Here is a 22,475-nt window from a genome sequence, read left to right on the forward strand (position 1 = left end):
TCACTTCCACAGGTGGACTTGATTTCCCAACCCCCTACGAGTATTTATAAAACAGTGTTTATGCCTAGAATGGGTTGGAAAATTGCTGTTTTAATCACTAGAATAAATAGACAGTGTGTGATCTTTGACCCAGGAGGAAAAGTAATATCAGATTTATTGATTCACACTCCTGGAGTACAATTCGGTATCAGAAACTCAAACTTTGATTTTTAGGCAAAAGAATTCAGGGATATAGCCGAGTGTTCTTTTTTCATTAACTGTATGAGTGGATGTTTTAAGACCAATGGACATTATGGCCTCATTCCAATCTGGAGAAGCAGCTAGACATGTGATCAACCATTTTTCTATTGTAGAAATTTCACATGCATTTAAGACAGTTTATGGATTGGCTTACAAATACTTTGCCTTTAGGTGTTTTTGCATTGAATTTGATTTTGCACATTCCATTGGCATTTTATAATCCTATTAGTAAAGTCATTACTGCACAGACTATCCCCAAGATCTTCTCTTCTAAACAAGAGAAGGGAATTTTGGGATGTGTGATTGCTTACAATTTTTAAATTTTGATTTTACATTTTTAAACATTTTTGATTTTACATCTTCAAAGTATTTTGATTTTACATTTTAAAGTTATTTTGGTTTTACATTTTTAAATTCTTTGCCTTTTACCTTAGCAATGCACTTCGGGCATACACAGAAAGTGCAGCTAAGTGACAAACTGACTAACTTTTGTCTGACTTTTGTTAATCTTTTTGACAACAACTTTGTTTCCACTGTGATGTGGAAAGGCCTGGATGGCATTTGGAAAGGCCCAAGTTGGGCCCCGGGGACATTCCTTCCTAGGTGCAGATCCAGCAGCAGAGTTCATCCCCACCAGAGACATTTGTAACCTGGGGATCCAAGAGAAGGACCAGACAACAGTCCAGAGAGACCAGCCAGATGTCCGCAGCCCTTCAGACAGCCCTGATGACAGCAACGTCCCTCCTGACCGTGACACCACAGACACTAGACACAGTTCCAGTGTTGCAGCTGAAATGGACTGTTTTGGGTGATACGCAATATAAAGACTGTAAATGGACAATGGGCCTGCTTGCTTCTCCCGCGGCTACTTGCCATATGGTGGCCTGGGGAGAGGCTTTGCCCTATGCTTTCTATTGAAGGACTATGCTTTTAAATTAGTGGGTGAAAAACCAACACACCCACCTGCCGTTGTTATTGAGACAATGTTATTGGACATGACTTTGCTTATGTGCACCTGTGAAACTAGAATTGCTCTAGGATTGTGAAAAGTGCAATTGAGAATTGTATTAAGCTAGAATTGTTCTAGGATTGTGAAAAGTGCAATTGAGAATTGTGATAAGCTAGAATTGTTCTAGGATTGTGATAAGTGCAACAGAAAATTGTAAGAAACTAGAATTGGTCTAGAATGATAAATGTAACTAGAATTGTGACAACCTACCTACTGATATTTGTTAACTAGAATTGTGATGTTTTACCTTGTTGACTTCCCACCTCAGTGTTGACATCCTACCTCATTGGCATCCAACCTCTTTGGCTTATTATCTTGAGTATGACTTTGATGAATGGGTTGAACACTTGGGCCACTGTTGAGCCTGGTTCTCATTGTCATACTTCTGTTTACTGATCTGCTGCTTTGTACCTCCCTGGGCATAACACTCTGTCATCTCATGGATCAAGTGAACTATAGCTGGTGCTAAAAGTTTAGCTTGGTGAGATGTGCGGTTCCCGCAAAACAAGAGAAAGGGAATTGTAAGGGGCCTTTAAATGGGTGCCACAGCGCATCGGGAGATTGAGGCCCGGAAGTAATTTCTGTGGATATTAGGACTGCCCTTGGGCGGGATCCTGGCCATATTGAGATAGCTTCGTAATGGGTGACTCTCTCGCTGATTGGCTGTGTGTGTGACTTCACAGGCCCTATGTAAGCCCACTGCAGGCAGCGGGCGGTCCTCTTTAACCTCGCACTCTTCATCCTGGCTCCCTAGTCTGGGTGGCCAAGCCAAGATGGATAGCCAAAAGAGGTAAGGGTTTTGGTAGTGAACACGTGGGTCTTCAGACCAGGTGTTCACTCGGGAACCAACAAGTCAGGGCATCAGTCAGGGCATTATGTGAGTAGGTATAATAAAGGCTTTTAAGATTACACGTGGTTGTTCTTGAGTGCGCTACCGGTTATTAAGCTATAGATTCAAGAGATTGTGACCAGAGACCTTTGAAGGCCTCAGAGGAGGAGAGCCGGGTAGAGTTCACACTGCAGAGGACAGTGGACAAAGGTACTCTGGTGGGTCTAGGACAGACTAGTAATTGTAACTGCCAGGAGAGCACGTAACATATCCCTATTCCAGATATTTTATCTCTTTCTCTCCATCCTCATTCCCTCCTTTAAAGGTAGAATATAAGCTCCTTGGAGTCAGGGACTGTCTGCTTCTATTCATCTTCCTGGTGCTTGACTTAGTGCCTGTCACAGAGTAAACACACATGCTTGTTGAGTTGAATAACCTCCATTTCTAAGTGTATAATAACATAATTTAATTGGTTCTTTATATTTCTATTCCTGGCTAGTTTCTTGATTTCCTTATTTTTCTTAATATGACTCCACAGAAGAATTCTATTCAATGAGCATTTAAATTAAATTGTATTAAGAAACTGGAAGCTGAATAGATGCCCATCAGGTGGAAAATAGCTGATTAAGTTAGGGTATATGAATGTTATGGAATATTATTGTTTTGTAAGAAATGATTAGGGGGATGATTTCAGAGAGGTCTGGAAAGACTTATATGAACTGATGTTGAGTGAAATGAGCAACACCAGTATACACAGCAACAGCAAGATTATGCAATGATCAATTCTGATGGACAATTTTTTTTTCAACAATGAGAAATTTAGGCCACTTCCAATGGTCTTGTGATGGAGAGAGCTGTCTGCATCCAGGGAGAGGACCGTGGGAACTGTGTGGACCCCAATATACAGTATTTTCACTTCTTTTGTTGTTACTTGCTTGCATTCTGTTTTCTTTCTCATTTTTTCCTTTTGGATATGATTTTTCTTGTACATAATTGTAGAAATATGTATAGAAGAATTGCACATATTTATCATATTATGGAGTACTTGCTGTCTAGGGAAGGAAAAAAGTTGGAACACAAGGTTTTTCAAGGGTGAATGCTGAAAATTATCTATGCATATGTTTTGAAAATAAAAAGCTTTAATAAAAAAATTTGTATTTACTGAAGCAAAATTAAAAGAGGAAGCTTTTCAAATCCTCAAGCAGGGCTGTTTTATTGTCCCTAAGGCCTATTTTCAAACCTTCCCCCCACACAGACACACCAAAAAGCATTTTTAGTAAGCATTTCATTGTCTCAGAATCACAGCACCTTCACCATCATCACATCTTTCCTCAGTGAGAGGACTTCCTTTTCCTGGAGGCTTTTCCTGGTCCCTGGGGTTTCTTTTCCCACACACCCACTCTGCCTACTATCTATTTTCTTTGTTTCATTTTTTGGTATTTTTTCACTTTTCATTTTTATTTTCAGTTCCAATGTTCTTTCTCTTTCCCATTCACCACCCACTGAGAAGGCAAGAAATACCATATCCTTTATACATATTGAAATCATTCAAAACATTTCCACCTTAGTCATGTTGCCAAAAAAAAGCAAGGAAAAAAAGAGATAAAAAACAGACTTCAATCTGTACTCAGAATCCACCAGTTCTCTCTAGAGGTGGGTATCATTTTTCTTTGGAGTCCTTTAGATTTGTCATGAATCTTTGTGCTGATTATTAAAGTTGCTAAGCTTTTCACAGTTAAACATTACTAGAATATTTCTGTTACTGTGCACTGTTCTCCTGGCTCTGCTCTCTTTACTTTGCCTCAGTTCACACAAATCTTCCCAGGTTTTTCTGAAACCAACCACCGACATCATTTCTTATAACACAGTAGCATTCTACTACATTCATATACCATAACTTTTCCAGTCATCCTCCAATTAATGGTTATCCCCTCAGTTTTCAATTCTTTGATATCACAAGAAGAATTGCTATAAATATTTTTCTCTAGGCAGATCCTTTTCCTTCCTTCCTTCTTTCCTCTTTTTTTTTTTTTTTTTTTTTTTTAATTTCCTTGGTATATAGAACTCGTTAGTAGCAATATTCCTGGGTTAGAGGATATGCACAATTTAAAGGCTTTTTGGGTATACTTCAGATAGTTCTCCAGTCCATTTACTTTCTATACTTCAGTTATTCTAAATCTTATATGTATAAATTTGTTTAAATGTTAGAGCTTCTTGAGGATAGCAATACTGTCTTTGTCTTTATGTCCCTGGCACTTAGCACAGTGTCTGGAAGATTTATTGTTCAGTTTTTCAATCATGTCTGAATCTTTGTGACCTCATTTGGGGTTTCCTGGCAGATACTGGAGCCATTTGCCATTTCGTTCTCCAGCTCATTTTACAGATGAGGAAACCGAGGTAGACAAAGTTGTCCAGGTCACACAGCTAGGAAGTGTCTGAGGCTACTTTAGACCTGGCCTTCTATCCATCACACCACCTAGTTGCACTCGCTGCATTAAAAAAAAATAAATAAAATAAACTAGAGCACATGTGGGATTAAGGATATTTATTTTAGAGAAGGTTAACAGAAGACATGATATCTTGTCTTCAATTGTTCAAAGGTTTGTCATATGAATAAGAGGTCGGGTCTGTTTTTTCTTGCTGCCAAAGAGCAGAAATGGGTGTAAAGGCTAGAAGTCAGAGATAACTCTATTCTCTTTATGTGATGAAAAACTTCTGAACAATTACTGATCAACCAGGGTGCTTTTGATCTGCTCTGTCACCAATCTGGGTCTGTTTGTTCCTCTTAGATAATTTAATACCCCTTCCCCATATCCAGGGACTCTCCATCACTGAATTTAACATTAATAAGTTTTAAATCCTTTTGATATAGACCCCCTGCCCCTCAGAACTCTTAGCTCAAGAGATCTACCAGCCTCAGCTTCCCCAAGAGCTAGGATTACAGGGGTAATTGGCTGCCATGCCGAGCTTATCATTGAACATAACAGACAGGTATACTATGTGTGCCTTCATTCAAGTCATTTTTAAAAATGTTGAACATCACAAAGCCACGCCCGTCCTAGATAGTGCAATAAAAGCTGGGATGGAACCATTAATGAGGAATATTTGGGAATTAGCATTCAATCAGTTAAAAAATCACCAAATAACAGTGGCTCATATCTTTTCATCTTATCTAAAAGAACAATAGGAGGGACCTCATTAAATGCTTTGCTAAAATACAATGTATTGAAACAAATTGCACTCCCTTTGATGTTCAAACATAGCTACCCTGTCAGAAAAACAAATGAGGTCAGTCTGGCTTGACTTTTTGAGGAAGTTACACTGACTGGTAGCAATTGCTATCACACTCTTTCCAGGTAACTAACAAATTATCCTTTAACTTCTATCCCAAGGCCACCTGGATGGGACTATTTCCTTACTGATAGAGGTGAACGGAATGCTCTGCATGACAGGCCCAGCCAGTGCCATTTTTGGAGACTAGTCAAGCTTCTAGTAGAGAATTTTACTAAGACAAGGAGTCTCACCACCTATAGTTTGCAGGTGGTACCTTCTCCCTTTCTTTGAAATTGTAGATCACATTTGCCCTTTTATAGTTCCTCCATTCCTCCTCTTATTCTTTCAGAGATCAATACTTCTGGTTCTTTTGGTGATCCTGGATGCAGCACATGCAAGGTGAGCAGCATGAAACCATTTGGGGTAATTAAGAATCTGATTCCAATCTCTCTATCAAGATGGGTTCCCACCTTCCCTTTCCCTGTGCACTAAATGCTCCAGCCCTGAATGATATTCTCCATTCGTAGCATTCCCTTTCCTTTCTCCATAACTGCATAGCTGGGGGGCTCATGGCTGGTATTCTCTCCATCCTGACCTCCACTTCTTGAGCCTTAGGCCCCTTCAAGATTCAGCTTAAGGGCCATCTCCTTCAAGAGGTCTTTCCTGATTCCCTCATTTGCAAGCCCCACTACAAATCATTTTTCTTGGTGCCAGAGAACAGAAATGGGTGTAAAGGTTAGAAGTTAGACACAGCCCTATTTTAACTTTATGTGACTAAAAATTTCTGAGCAATTACTGATCAGCCGGGGTGCTTTGATCTACTCTGTCTCCAATCTGGGCCTGTTTATCCCTCTTAGACAATTTATTTTGTATATAGCCTGTATTTATTTATCTGCAATAACTTTTACACTCTGCTCCCAGGTAGAATATAAGCTTTTTAGAAAAGGGACCTACATGTGCAAAAATATTTGTGGCAGGCCTTTTTGTAGTGGCAAGAAACTGGAAACTGAATCATCAGTTGGAGAACGGCTGAATAAGTTACAATATATGAATGTTATGGAATACTATTGTTCTGTAAGAAATGACCAGCAGGATGATTTCAGAGAAGCCTGGGGAAGGGGAAGGGACCTCTATGTGCCAAAATGTTTATGGCAGCCCTTTTTGTAGTGGCTAGAAACTGGAAACTGAATGGATGCCCATCAATTGAGAATGGTTGGGTAAATTATGGTATATGGATATTATGGAATATTATTGTTCTGTAAGAAATGACCAACAAGAGGAATACAGAGAGGCTTGGAGAGACTTACATGAACTGATGCTGAGTGAAATGAGCAGAATTAGGAGATCATTATACACTTCAACAACAATATTGTATGAGGATGTATTCTGATGGAAGTGGATATCTTCAACAATGAGAAGATCCAATTCAGTTCCAATTGATCTGTAATGAACAGAACCAGCTACACCCAGAGAAAGAATACTGGGAAATGAATGTAGACTGCTTGCATTTTTTTTCCCCAGGCTATTTTCACCTTTCTGAATCTGATTTTTTTTTTTTTTTTTTTTTTTTGCAACAAGAGAACTGTACATATATATTGTACTTAAGATATACTTTAACATGTTTAACATGTATGAGATTGCCTGCCATCTAGGGGAGGGGGTAAAGGGAGGGAAGGGAAAAGTTGGAACAGAAGTGATTGCAAGGGACAATGTTGAAAAATTATCCATGCATATGTACTGTCAACATAATTAAAAAACCAACACAAAACAATAACAATAACAACAAAAACAATGAGATGATCCAGGTCAGTTCCAATGATCTTGTGATAGAGAGCCATCTATACCCAGAGAAAGGACTATGGGACTGAGGGTGGATCACAACATCTCATTATTTTTGTTGTTGTTCACTTATATTTTGTTTTCTTTCTCATTTTTTTCCTTTTTTATCTGATTTTTCTTGTGCAGCAAGATAATTGTATAAGTATGTATATATATATTTATATTGGATTTAGCATATATTTTTATTATCTTTAACATAGATTACTTACCTTCTAGGGAAGGGGGTGGGGGAAAGAGGGAATTGGAACACAAGATTTTGCAAGGGTTAGTGTTGAAAAATTATCCATGCATATGTTTTGAAAATGAAAGGCTTTAATTAAAAAAAGAAAAAATATAAGCTCTTTGAGAACCAGGATTATCTCATCTTTATATTTATTAGTATCTCCAGCATCTAGCACAGTAAGATCTTGATATATGCTTATTGATTAGACATTGTATGACAAAGATAAAGATACATATGATTTCTGGCCTTGTGGAATTTACAAGTTTTGACACACCCACAAATAGGCATAATACAGAGTAGTTTGTAGCAAGTTCAAAGTCAAAACATAAATAACTCAAGAGAAATAGAGGTGATATGGAGTATTTCTTTCTCCTGGTTAATTGTGAGTTCTACTGAGGGAACTTGTCTTTTTCCTTTTCTAACGATATGTTCTCCCAACTCTATTTTATACTTACCATTCCTGGTGCTTTGGTATCCCTTCATTTTATCTGAAATCCTCTCCCCTAAATAAATAAACCTTTTGTCAAAAAAAGAGAGAGAAATAAAGGTGGAAGAAAACTTACAGCTAGCAGGACCAGGGAAGACCTAAGACCTAAATAGAAATTTGAGAGAAAAGTAGGCTTTTAATAAGTTTGGAGCATTCCAGGTTTGAGATGCACAGATGCACAGGAGATAACAGGTAGAATTTGAAGAATAGCTCTTAATTCTGCTGGGCTGGAATGGGTAAAGCTAATTATGCAAGAAAATGTTTTAATTAAATGTTAATATATAATTTCAGATTAAGTATGTAATGAAAAGCCAAAGAATCCATATAAATAGCAGGAAAAATGAGGAGAAACAACAGTGTGGCCTAGAGTTGGTTTTGGAGCCAGGAAGACTTGGGTTTCAAGACCCGCAGCTTGACAGGGTGAGTGACCCTAGATATATAAAAAGCACTCAGTGTTCTAGATCAGTGATGTCAGCCTCAAATATCTACAGGGACTGTAGGCTGCATATTGCCTGTTTATGTATTTCTTTTTAAAAATATAACTCCAATCCCCAAGCCCACTGGTATAGGATTCTTTCTTCATTGTTGGAAATGAATGTCCTGCTCTACATGAGGGTAGGGTGAACTTGGCAAGAATGGGAAAGACTGTCAGTCTCTTAAGTCTTCTTTGAGTATTCTTTGAGACCTTCATTTTTCAAATTACTTCAGATGGTTAAGAAAATGGAAGAGACCAACTCTGCTTCAGGATGGCAAAGGAAAAGACTCTGAGAAGATACAAGAGGGGCTGACAATCTCCATCATGTTCCTATTCCCAGCTTGCTGCACTAGAGAGTTTGGGGTGTTTCCCACTGGATGAGATCTGGAACTCTCAGTTGAGTTGAGCTACCTCTTTCCCATGGAAGAATTCTTTTAGTCTGTTTTGTCTGGTATGTATTTCCTTTGTGTAACTTCTCTAATTTCTGAGGTTTTTTGATTTGTATACACGGATTTCTTTGCTATTTATTAAACATTATAATTGTTCATTATGGAACTGGTTTTTGCATTCTGGGACAATGGCAGAGTAGATCAGAAATTTCCGAGCTCTCCAGATTTCCTCCACAAACAGACAGCAAATCATCACCAAGTGAATGTAGAGAGGCAAAAATGAAGCAGTAGAGCAGTTGTCCTCCTAAGTTAACTGGGGGGGACCTCGGAAAGGACAGATCTCCAGGGACTCAGGTTTGGTCTGAGGGAAGACAGACACCTTCAGGCTGCCTCCACTGAATTGAGGTTTATCTTAAGGCAGCTTTGTCAAGAAGCAGACAGCCCTATATCCCAAAGAAATACTAAAGAGCGGAAAGAGTCCTATATGTGCCAAAATGTTTGTGGCAGCTCTTTTTGTTGTAGCTAGAAACTGGAAGATGAATGGATATCCATCAGTTGGAGAATGGTTGGGTAAATTATGGTATATGAAGGTTATTATTGCTCTGTAAGAAATGACCAGCAGGAGGAATACAGAGAGGCTTGGAGAGACTTACATCAACTGATGCTGAGTGAAATGAGCAGAACCAGAAGATCACTGTATACTTCAACAACAACACTGTATGAGGATATATTCTGATGGAAGTATAAATCTTCAACATAAAGAAGAGCCAACTCACTTCCAGTTGATCAATGATGGATAGAGGTAGCTACACCCAGAGAAGAAACACTGAGAAGTGAATGTAAATTGTTAGCACTAATATCTGTCTGCCCAGGTTACATGTACCTTCGGAATCTAATGCTTATTGTGCAACAAGAAAATGGTATTTACACACATGTATTGTATCTAGGTTATACTGTAACACATGTAAAATGTATGGGATTGCCTGTCATGGGGGGGAGGGAGTAGAGGGAGGGGGGAGATAATTTGGAAAAATGAATACAAGGGATAATATTATAAAAAAAATAAAAAAATAAAAAAAAAGAAGCAGACAGCCCCATGAAATTTTAAGAATTTTTACCTCATGAACTTTCATCTAAGGAGCAGTAGTAGATGACTGAGTGGAGGAAGCCTGAAGGACACTTGCTGTTTCTGGAGGGCATGCTGTGACTGTGGGCAAGGAAGAGCAAACACCTGCCCCAAAAGTGTGGTGCTATAGGGAGCAATTATAATAATAAGCTGTTAAAAATAAAGGAAAACAAAATAAAAATAAAGGCGAGTAAGCAGCAGAAGAAGACCTTAACCATAAATAGGTACTTTGGTATCAAAGAAGATCTGGGTTAATATTCAAAGGCAGATAATATGTCACTCCTATCCCAAAGAGTAACATCAAATGATCACAAGCCTTAAAAGAGCTTTTTAGAAGAACTTAAAAAGGAATTTGAAAATCAAATAAGAGAGATTAAGGAAAATTAGAGAAAAAATAAAACCAATCCAAGAAAATTATGAAAAGAAAGTTAACCCATTGGAAGAAGTGATACAAAATCTGAAGGAAGAAAATAACTCCTTGAAAATTAGAATTGGGCAAGAAGAATTGAATGATATTATAAAACACCAAGAAATAATAAAGCTAGAAAAAATATAAGTGAATCTGAAATATCTCATTAAAAAAATGACTAATCAGAAGAGATTGAGGAGAGGCAATATAAGAATAGTCAGACTACCTGAAGATTATGATTAAAAAAAAGAATCTGGATACAATATTACAAGAAATTATTAAGGAAAATTGTTCTGAAGTTTTGAATACAAGTAGAAATAGAAAAAAAATCTCCAGTTCACCACCTGAAAGAGACATTAAGAGGAAAACTTACAAGAAAGTCAATGCCAACTTTGAAAACTATCAGCTTAAGGAGAAAATATTGTAAGCAAAAAGAAAAAAAAACCAATTTAAATACTGTGGAAATACACTCAGGATTTCACAAGATCTAGCAGCTTCTATCTAAATGACAACAGATCTTGGAGCATATTCCAAAGAGCAAAAGAGCTGGGGTTGTATCCAAAAATAACTTAGCCAGCAAAGTTGAATATAATCCTGAATGGAAAAAAATGTACATTTGATAAACTGAAAGACTTCTGGGTATTTGTATCAAAAAGAACAGGGCTCAAAGGAAAATTGAATATAAAAGATCCAGAAGAAATATAAAGAAAACACCAAAGACTCATCAAGGCACTTATTTAGGTCAATCATATATAGATAAATGTTATCAGTATTCTTAAAACAGTCATCATTACTAAAGTAGTTTGAAAAGAGGTTAGGGCTAAGTTGTGTATGAAAATAAAAAATGAAATTGTAGGAAAAGGTAAAAGGGAGCAATTATATTATAAAAATAGGGCATGAAAGGAAGAAGTAATACAGATTGAAGGGCTGGTAATGTTGGAAATTTTATTTGGATTGAAGAGGAAACAACATGTACATTTGGAAGGGTATAAAAGTCTTCTGAACAAGTAGAGGAATGAGAAAACTGAGGTAATACATGGGGAAGGGAGAATGATATAAAGATTGGGATATGGGGAAGTAGAAGGTGATGATGGAAAAGGGACTTTTGGATGGATGGGTGGGATGGAGAGTAAGAGAGTAAGTATAAGATTCCAGGGATAAGATAAAAAGAGAATCTGAGAAAGAAAATAGCAAAAATAAGATAGAAATAAATTTACAAACAGTTAAATCTTTGTAGTGTCAAAGAACCAGAAATTTCAGGGATCCCCCAAAATTGGGGAATGGCTCAATAAATTGTGGTATATATTTGTAATGGAATATTTTTGTGCTGAAAGAAATGATGAGCTCAATGATTTTAGAAAGGCATGGAAAGATTTACATGAAACGATGAAAAAAGAAATGAGCAGAACCAAGGGCTCTCTCTACATTAATAGGTTAACACAGTAAAATCATATAGGAATAATGTCTTAATCAGGTTTGGGCCACACTGTGTCACTTGCAGTCAGTCCTCCTCACCTCCCTCCCCTACGTTGTTTGATGTCTTTGCTCTAGGTAACTACAGTTATTCCTTCCAAATTTTTCATATCATGACTTTTCCCACTGTGGTTTCAATATATCTTGGTTTGGCATAAGAAATTAAATGGGAATTTTTTGGGGAGTTTTGCAGAAGCAGTGTATAACACATGAAGGCCAGCAAGGAAAAGTTGAGAAATTCAGAGATGCATAAACTATATGTATAGTACATTATATACTCTTAATTTATTTTATCTCTTAATACCATAATTGATACTTCTTTTCTGGTATGAAGGGCCAAAAAATTTTATGTGGATTTTCTATCATGGGAGGGGGGGGATGATTTTCCATACCCTTAGTCCTTATAATGTGGAAGGAATAATCATATATGTATTTAATTGTTAAGAAAATTCAGGCATGAATTTTCAGGTATGCTGCGTCATTAGGAGGGATTTCATAACTTTGAAGTGATGTACCAATGAATTCTTAGATTCAGTTACTACCCCTCTTGGGAGACAGACTTGGAGGCCTAAGTCTGGTCTAGACTGTCCTGGGGAGTATTTTGGGGGAATAGGCCTGTCTATTAAACTGCACTTCTGCCAATGTCAAAACCCCCCCCACATAAATCAGGACAATTGACTGGATTAATTTAGGTATATTCACTTAATGGAATTCAGGTGATTCCAGATCCCTTCCAATATATAGTTTTTTTAAAAAAAAAAACTGGTAATAAATGCTTGATTTTGCAGATTATTTATAACCATTTCATTTTTTCTGTATATTTCATTTTTATACATTTTTTGTGCTTTTGATGAGTGGTATCTTCCAAAGTTTAAGTTTTTTGAGGTCCAGGGCCCTCTTCTTGCCCCTATCTAAGGACCTTCTCATTCATCTTGAGCTTTTGCTCCCTGCATCCCTGTATCCTACTCCATACCAAAATAATTCTTTGTGATAGAGAAAACAAGCAAAATTTATGGTATCAAAGGCAGACTGAAGGGTAGTTGGGTGGGCCAGAATTAGCCCATGCTACAGGGCCCGAGTAGTATGTCTGCTATAAATTATAGCTCCCCTCTCAGAGACAAGCAAATGGATTTGTTTAAGACCTCTATTGTTTCCATTCTTTTAATGACTTAGAAATCAGACTAGATTGTATCTTGCCTCACCTAGATTGGGATAAAAGTATAAAGATTATCAATTCATGTTGGAAGAGCTATTGTCCACATGTAGCATGGAGGTGTTATTGTGAAAGAGGCAGAAGAGATATATGTAGCCACTTCTCTCCCTCCTCCCTTCTTTAAAGAGATTTTGATTCTTGATAAAAGGGAAAGCAGATGGTTGGGACTGGAGGCTACTCTGTCCTCAGGAAAAGGAATGTACTAGGCTAGAATTATTTCTGCTTCCTTAAATAGTCTTAGTCTTAGGAAAGGAGGTTTTCAGCTTTCATCTAACTCCTGATAACTGTTTCATTATTGAGGGGAAGAAGGAGCCCCAGGTTTATATCCAAAGTTTGGCCTCTTTCCTACCAGTTCCATGATGAACACTTAGCCAGTAAATCCATTTATCCAAAGTAAGTAACAATAGAGGTCAGAGAAAGCAGACAAGTGAGAATACTTGCCAAACAGTGAAGGAGCTTTCTCACTGGAAAGCTCTGACAACCCAGCTGTGTTCCCATCTTTTGTTTGGTGGCTAGTGACCAGAACTCCCCGTTCCATTTAACCTTTTAACATTGTTTTAGTATTTACAAAGCTCATCCAAACTTTTCATCCTCACATACTTTGGGGCACATTCTTCCTTACACAAGGTGGGTAGCCTTGAAGATTAGCTCAATTCTACAGCACTGGTCCCACCGTGTCCTTGTCCCAAAATGGCATTTCTGGACTTGGGTCCAAGGTTTGCTCTTTGAGGCATTAATGCTTTGTTAACTGCACCTGAATTTGGGAACACTGGAATGTTGAGAGATGCTGCATGTCCTTTATGTGTCAGGTGCTTCGATATGGCATTGGGGGGATGGTAAACTCACGAGATCAGAGGTTCCACTGCCTGCCTTCTCAGGTCACCACATTCCCACAAATCAAGGGAAGGAGAATGGAGCTGGCAGATCTTTTTAAATGAAGCTGCAGCCACTCAAAAAGCCTCCCCTTCAGCATGTGGTTAGCCATCCAGAGTCAAAGACAGCACGTCTCCATGTTCCAGTTCGTCTCTCCAAAACCCTTCCTGTGCACACCGTCGGGACCTGCTGGGAAGCAGCTCTCTGCACCTTCTCTGTGGCATTTTTTGTGCTCCAGATGGAGATGTCATCTGAAGCACCGCATATCGCCAGACTTCCATTATACCAAACAAACTGTCAAAGGTTTATTTTAAAAATCTAGGGGAAAACATTCATCTGGAGGAACAAAAGCTCAATCAATCAATAAACATCTATTAAGCCAGGTTTTGTGATACAGTAAGCACTGGGTATGGAAAACAAAGAAAGCTGTTCCAGGAACAATTATAAAAGTATATCAATTAGGGGTAGCTAGGTGGCGCAGTGGTTAGAGAACTTCCTAGCTGTGTCTCCCTGGGCAAGTTACTTAAACCCAATTGCCTCAGCAAAAAAAAAAAAAAAAAAAAAAAAAAAAATATATATATATATATATATATATATATATATATATATATATATATATATATGAATTAGAAAAAAATTACAAAAGTAAAATCGAGTGGTTCAACCTTCAGAAATTTATTTCAAGTAGTGGTTTCATTGTTTGATGTTCTCTTTCTCGTTTTTTTTGTTTTTTGTTTTTTTTTCTGAGGCAATTAGGGTTAAGTGACTTGCCCAGGGTCACACAGCTAGCATTCCTGATATTGCTACTCGCTGCCCCTGTTTGATCTATTCTTGGCCTTTCACTATCACTTAAAAGACCACTTTTTGTTATTCCTAACACTCATTGCAAATGTCCCCTCTTTCTGGACTTTGGCATTCCTGATATTGCTACTTAGACCTTGACTACTCCGTTGATTTTTGAAGTCATTTTTAAAATGTCCTATTTAATTCCCCCGGTTACATGCACACACGATTTGTCACACTTAAACGTTTTCTCTGAGTTCTAGAGCCGTTTTTTCCTCCCTCCCCACCGCACCTCACTGACAATGGAAGCACTTCAGCATAGATCGTACTCAGGTGGTCACGCAAAGCATCCCCATAACGGTCATGTTGTGAAAGAGACACACGGACCACAAAACCCGGGAACGTGGATGACTAGAAAAAGTACTCCACTTCCTGACCAGCAGAAAACGTCCGGAGTTTTACTGACACATGTGCGCCACTGACTGGATTGCGATGACGTGGGAAAAGAACCCCGAGTTCCCCCAGCAGCAGAGGCCCCAGGAGGTGGGTTAGAGCATGCTCTAGCTCTCGTGTTTGGGAGGCTGCTGGTGGCCCAAAGGCAGGCCGAGGCTCCGGACCGTGGCCGACCTTTGTCTTGCTGCAACTGGTTAGCTTGAGAGAAAGGCAACCTCTTAGAAATGCCTGCCGCCCTCTGCTGCCCCCCTCTGGTTCTAGGGAGAAAACCGCGCTGGCGGTCAGCCATTTCCCTCTCCAGCATTCTGCCCCTGGGGCTAAGTGACTTGCGGGACCGTCCCGCGCGGTCAGCTTCGAACTCTCCATGCAGAGGCTGCGGAGCCACTCCTGGCCAGGTGGGGGCGGAGCTGGTCCGCATTGCCCAGAAAGCCAGCTAGAGCAGCTCGGTGACGGTCCGGACGAGGGAGCCGTTTCTCTGGGAGATGGGGACGCGTCCCGCGAAGGAGTCTGCGTTTCTCCCTGCTCCAGCAGTTTAGAGTAGTAAGGATCAGGGAGGGCGCTATTGGCCGAGGAACGGTGTCCCATAATGCACCTGTTCGCGATGGGAGCGGGAGCGGGAAGGCCTGCAGCGTGAAGGTGAGAGTCGCCTGCGTGGGCCGTCCTCCTCCCGTTAGTCCTCTGTCGCTACGAGCCGGAGGCAGAGGGGATCCAGATTTAGGGTGATGATAGTGTTTCTGATACCTTATCTCTGCAGCTCTACACGGAGTACCGACACATGGTTTTTGCCTTAAGCAAATATTTTAGTGTTAGGGGTAGTGACGTCGTCCCTGAGATTAAGTCCCTGGTGTAGATGACAGTGCCGGGGAAGTAATCCATTCCCTCACAGCCATGCGGTCTACAGGGCTTCTTAATTGTATTCTAACAGACTTGGGATGGGAAATGCCATCTTTATCTGGACAGAGAACTAGGGAGACTGAATGTAGATTGAAGCATATTCTTTTTTTTTTTCATAAAATTTTAAAAATATATTTAAACATTTTTCCCATTACATGTAAATTTTTTGCATTTATTTTAAAGTTCCAGATTCTCTCCTTTCCTCCTTGGCTCCAACCCCATTAAGAAGACAATATGAAGTTATGAAAAATCTTTCCATTAGTTATGTTGTGAAAGAAAACATAGATCCCTCCTTCCCCTCAAAAAACGTAAAGAAAAATAAAGTTTAAAAAAAGTGCATGCCTTAATCTGTATTCGGACACAATCAGTTCTTTCTCTGGGCATGAATGGCATTTTTCATCATTAGTTCTTCAGAGTAGTCTTGGATCACGGTATTGCTGAGAGTAGCAGAGTCCTTCACATCTGATCATCCCACTGCTATTGCTATTACTTTGTACACAGCACATTTTACTTTGCTTGAATTCATGGAGGATTTTCTAGGTTTCTTCTGAGAGCATCCTGCTCATCATTTTCCACAGAACACTAAAATTCCATCATAATCATAGACTACAATTTAGTCAGTCATTCTCTAATTGATGGCCATCCTCTCAATTTCCAATTCTTTATCTGAAAGCTACATTTTGATACATATAGATGCTTTAAATTTTCTTTTTTTTTTTTGGATTTATCCCTAGTAGTGATATTGTTAGGTCCAAGGTTGTGCACAGCTAGGTGGCGCAGTGGATAGAGCACCAGCCCTGAATTCAGGAGGACCCGAGTTCAACTGTGGTCTCAGACACTTAACACTATCTAGCTGTGTGACCCTGGGCAAGTCTCTTAACCCCAGTCTCAGAAAAAAAAAAAAAATATATATAGTCTTTTGAGCATAGTGCATATCTTTTGATCTTTTATCAATTGGGATATGGCTTTAAAAAAAAATTGACTCTGTTCCCTATACATTTGAGAAATGAGGCCTTCAGAGAGACTGCTTCAAAATTCTTTTCCCAATTACTATTGTTAACTAGATCTTTGTCCTGTTTCTTTTCTTTCTCCTTTCACTCTAACCCTTCTCAAAAGTGTTTTGTTACTGACCTTCCTCTCCCCCAAATGCCCTCTCTTCTGTCACTCTGCTTCCTTCCCCTATTCTCTTCTCAGGCAGGATAGATTTCTATACCCATATTGAATGTGAATGTTATTTCCTCTTCTGGTCAATTCTGCCAAGATAAGGTTCACTCACTCCCCTTTCCCTTCGTTGTAAAAGTTTTTTCCTACCCCTTTTATGGCAGGTAATTTATATCATTCAACCTCTTCCTTTCCCATTTTCCCAATTCATTGCTCTCTCATCCCTTAATTTTATTTTTTTAGATATTATCTCTTCATATTCACCTCAAACTGGGCCCTCTGCCTATATGTACTCCTTTTAATTGCCATAATAATGAGAAAGTTCTGATGAGTATCATCCTTCTATGTAGGAATGTAAACAGATAAACCTTACTTAGTCCCTTATAATATCCCTTTCCTGATTACCTCCTTATGCTTCTTCTGAATTCTGTATTTAAAAATAAGATTTTCCAATCAGCTTTTGTCTTTTCATCATGAACCTTCAGTACTCTGTTTCACTGAATTCCCTAATTCACTCAGTTTTGCTAGTTAGGTGATTATTTGGTTGTAATTCTAGCTCTAATGCGGTCCAGAATATTATATTCCAAACCCATCAATCTTTTAATGTAGAAGCTGATAAATCTTGTATTAGCCTATCTGTGGCTCCACTATACTCCTTGTTTCTTTCTAGATGCTTGTGATAGTTTCTCCCTGATCTGGGTGTTCTGGAATTTGGCTATAATATTCTTAAGAGTTTTCATTTTGGGAGGTGATTGATAGATTCTTTCAATTTCTATTCTACCTTCTGTTTCTAGAATATTAGGACAATTTTCCTTGATAATCTCTTGAAAGATGTCTAGCTCTTATATTGATCATGGTTTTCAGGTAGATCAATAATTTTTAAATTACCTCTTCTGGATCTATTTTCTAGGTCAGTTTTTTTTCTTTCCCCAATGATATATTTCACAGTTGTCCTTTTTTTCTTTTGGTTTTATTGTTTAATGTCTCATAAAGTTATTTGCTTCCATTTGTTCAATTCAAATTTTCAAGGATTTATTTTCCCCAGTAAGTTTTTGTACCTCTCCCATTTGACCAATTTTGCTTTTTAAGGTATTCTCATTAGCTTTTTGTATATCCTTCTGCACCACTCTCAACTTTCTTTCAAAAGATTTTTTTCAAAAATCCCTTTTGAATTCCTCTATGGCTTCAGACCAATTCTTATTTTTCTTGGAGGCTTTGGATGTAGAAGTTTTGACTTCTTCTGAGTATGTGTTTTGATCTTTCTTGTCCCCATAGTAACCCATACATAAAATAATTGTACATAATTTACATAGGAATGTATTTTTTTTCTATTAGAATATAATAGATATAATTAATCAGTAGGACCACTAAAGCGGAAGAATGCCACAACTTTTAGAGGCTACTGTTTCCATTTTCAGAGAGGTCTTCTAATTATGAAGCTTTATATCATACTGAAACTTGACTTTTTACAACTTTGCCCTTTGGAGCCAAACAATAAGTCTATTTTTCTTCCAGATGAAAGCCTTTCAAGCCTTGAAGACAACTGTTGTGTTCCTATTGAGTTTTCTCTAAGCGAAAAATATCCAGTTCATTTCTTTCCTCATCATATGGCACAGACTTGAGGCCCTTCACTATTCTGATTATCCTCCTTTGTATGTTCTTCAGTTTATCAATATTCTCCATAAAATTGGTGCCCAGAGCTGAAAACAAAAGTCTAGATGTCTGACCAAAAATATTGGGAATCTTATCTTAGGAAGCTATAGCTCTTTTAATGTAGCTCTAGATCATATTGGCTATCATATCAAACTTCTGATTCATACTGAACTTCTATTTTGGACATGTTAATGTGATATTCTTTTTTTGTGTGTGTGAGGCAATTGTAGTTAAGTGACAGAAAAAGATAAAGATGAATGGTGGAAGGGATGTGGGAAAACTGGGACACTGATATATTGCTGGTGGAATTGTGAATGGATCCAACCATTCTGGAGAGCAATGCTCAAAGGGAACATTCTTTAAAACATCAGTAGTGTTTCTATTGGGCCTGTATCCCAGAGAGATCATAAAAAAGGGAAAAGGACCCACATGTGTAAAAATGTTTGTGACAGACCTTTTTGTAGTAGTAAGGAACTGGAAACTGAGTGGATGCCCAACAGTTAGGGAATGGCTGAATAAGTTATGGTCTATGAATGTTATGGAATATTATTGTTCTATAAGAAACAATCAGCAGGATGATTTCAGAGAGGCCTAAAGAGATTTATATGAACTGATGCTGAATGAAATGAGCAGAGATTATAGATGATCAGGACTAGGTTCTTTTTAAGAATGAGGTAATTCAGGCCAAGTCCAATAGACTTGTGATAGACAGAGCCATCTATATCCCGAGAGAGAACTGTGGGCACTGAAATGGGATTGCAACATAGTATTTTTATTTCTTTTATTGTTTGCTTGTTTTCGTCTTTTTTTCCCCTCATTTTTTCCTTTTTGATGATTTTTCTTGTGCAGCAAGATAATTGTGGAAATATATATGGAAGAATTGCACATGTTTAACACATATTGGATTAGTTTTGAAAGGTTAAATGTTGAAAATTATCTTTGCCTATGTTTTGAAAATAAAAAGCTTTAATTAAAAATACATAACTAATTGGTGATATGGGATTGAACATTATGAAATTGAGTAAAGCTGGATATATAGATCTGGAAGTCCATCTGCATTGAGATGATAATTAAACCCAAATGGGTTAATGAGATCACCAAGTGAAAGAATGTAGAAAGAGAAGTGTGTTGGGCCTATAATGACATCTTGTGAGATGACCAATGTTAGGAGACTAGGATTTGGGTAATTATTTTGTAAAGGAGACTGGAACTATCTATCAGATAGTCTAGGAGAACCAAGAGAGTAGTGTCACAAAAACTGAGGTGAGAAAGTAAAAGAACTGGAAGGTGGCTAACAGAATCAAATGTTGCAGACAGAGATGGATGTTTGAAATTTGAAAAAAGGTCATCATATCTGGCAATTGAGAAATATTGCTAACTTTGGAGAGGATGGTTTTGCTTGAGTGATAAAGTAGGAAGCTGCAATAAAAGACTGAGAAGTGAAGGCAATGATTCTAGGAAGCTTTATCTAGGGAGTTTGACTTGAAAGGAGAGAAAAGATACAGAATGACAGCTTAAGGGGATGAATGAGTTGAGTAAGGGTATTTTCATGATGGGCATATTTGTGTGCAGCAGGGTAAAAATAAGTAGATAGCGAGAGAATGAAAATGAGAAAAAGACAGAATAGGGAGGGGGGAGAGAGACAGAGAGAGGCAAGAGAGAAGGAGGAGAGTATGAGGACAAATAGAGGCATGCAGAAAGAGACAGAAATAGATATATTTGATATGTATAAGAGCAGGGGTAATCTACTGGAAAAGATGGGAAGAGATGGGATCAAAAGTACATGTAGAGGCAGCTAGGTGGCGCAGTGGTTGGGCACCTATCCTGAAGTCAGGAGGACCCAAGTTCAAATCTGACTTCAGACACTTAACATTTCCTAGCTGTGTGACCCTCAAAAGGGGGAAGGGGGGAAGGGGGGAAGGAGGGAAGGGGGGGAGAGGGGAAGAAAGAATATTACTTTGCACATGAAGGCCAAGTTGAAGATAACTAATATAATAGAGATGCCTGCTGTTTGGACAAAAATCTCCTAGCCTAGCATTCCCCTCTTTAAATACTAAGGAGTTTTGCCTGACCCTGTGACTCACAGACATGTCTTTAAAAGAAATATTTTCTCTATTAATAAACATTTAGTTTCTCTTCTTTCCCATCCTCACTATTGTGGGGGGAAAAAATTTAAAACAAAATCCTTATAATAAATACAGTCAGGCAAAACAAATTTCCATATCAGCAACTGTAAGGGCCCTTTAAATGGGCTGCGCCACAGCGCATCATTGAGGCCCGGAAGTAATTTCTGTGGATATTAGGACTGCCTTGTAGGTGGGATCCTGTCCATTTTGAGATAGCTTCGTAATGGGCGACTCTCTTGCTGATTGGCTGTGTGTGTGACCTCACAGGCCCTATGTAAGCCCACTGCAGGCAGCAGTCACTCTCTTTAACCTGGCGTTCTTCAGCCTGGCTCCCTAGCCTGGGTGGCCAAGCCGAGATGGGTAGCCAAAAGAGGTAAGGATTTTGGTAGTGAACACGTGGGTCTTCTGACCAGGTGTTCACTCGGGAACCAACAAGTCAGGGCATCAGTCAGGGCATTATGTGAGTAGGTATAATAAAGGCTTTTAAGATTACACGTGGTTGTTCTTGAGTGCGCTACCGGTTATTAAGCTATAGATTCAAGAGATTGTGACCAGAGACCTTTGAAGGCCTCAGAGGAGGCGAGCCGGGTAGAGTTCACACTGCAAAGGACAGTGGTCAAAGGTACTCTGGTGGGTCTAGGACAGACTAGTAATTGTAACTGCCAGGAGAGCACGTTACAAGCAACATCCAAATATAAATGGACTCATTCTGAATATTAGGGGTCATGACTTTCTCTAACAAGCTAATCCCATTTATTCTGATTTCGAGGAGGGAAAGCTGAAAATGTGGGAGGGATATTATATAGGAACCTAAAAGATAAAAACTTGGAATTTAGCTACTATGAATTCATCAGTGTCCGCTGGAACGGAGGTTACATAGGCAAGGTACCAGCAAGTAGGAACTGGATTTAAACATAAAGGCAGTATGCAAAGGAATTAAACTACTAGGCCTACTAGGACTAGAGCTTAGTTCCATCAGAGATATCCTAGTAAAGAAAAACATGACAGAAGAAACAATCATAAAGAACACTAAAGGCAATGTGTTACAAATTCCTACATCCATTCCTGGATGGCAAAGAAAAGGCTAGATTCCTGTGTAAATTCTGAGCACAGACAAGCCTAGGCAGGTGGAAGGGCATGTAAATATTTCAAAGCAGGAGATAGGGCCAGAGTATTGCCCAAAATAGGTTGGCCATGGAGACCCAGATTCGATATGACACAGAGCCAGACAAGGGCAGCTTTCATCCAAGCCACTCTAGGGGACAATTCAAATGGAACTTCAGAGAAAAATAAAGACTGGACACAAAAACAGGAGAGTACTGAATGAAACAAAAGATATAAAACAACAATTAAAGGAAACAACAATTGGGGGGAAATTATGGCAAGAAGAATTAATAGTTTAGAATAGATGGGATAAAGCTTATACAAGAATAGAACTCTTGATACAAAGAATGAGACAAAACAACTCTGAGACAACAAAAAATATTAAAGCAAAATTTAAAAAACAAGAAAATATGAGATGCACATTCTCAAAAATAACTGACTTG

At 38.6% G+C, this 22,475-nt stretch overlaps 1 long non-coding RNA gene across 1 annotated transcript; it reads left to right on the plus strand.

The window, feature by feature from the left end:
- The first annotated feature begins 5,541 nt into the window (after window positions 1-5,541).
- Window positions 5,542-8,997, plus strand: LOC141541367 (uncharacterized). Its single transcript, XR_012481763.1, has 3 exons — window positions 5,542-5,750; window positions 8,192-8,320; window positions 8,609-8,997. It is a non-coding gene; the product is annotated as an uncharacterized LOC141541367 (long non-coding RNA).
- The last annotated feature ends 13,478 nt before the right edge of the window (window positions 8,998-22,475 follow it).

The sequence above is a fragment of the Sminthopsis crassicaudata genome, chromosome 4 (assembly GCF_048593235.1).
Source record: "Sminthopsis crassicaudata isolate SCR6 chromosome 4, ASM4859323v1, whole genome shotgun sequence".
Classification (NCBI taxonomy): domain Eukaryota; kingdom Metazoa; phylum Chordata; class Mammalia; order Dasyuromorphia; family Dasyuridae; genus Sminthopsis; species Sminthopsis crassicaudata.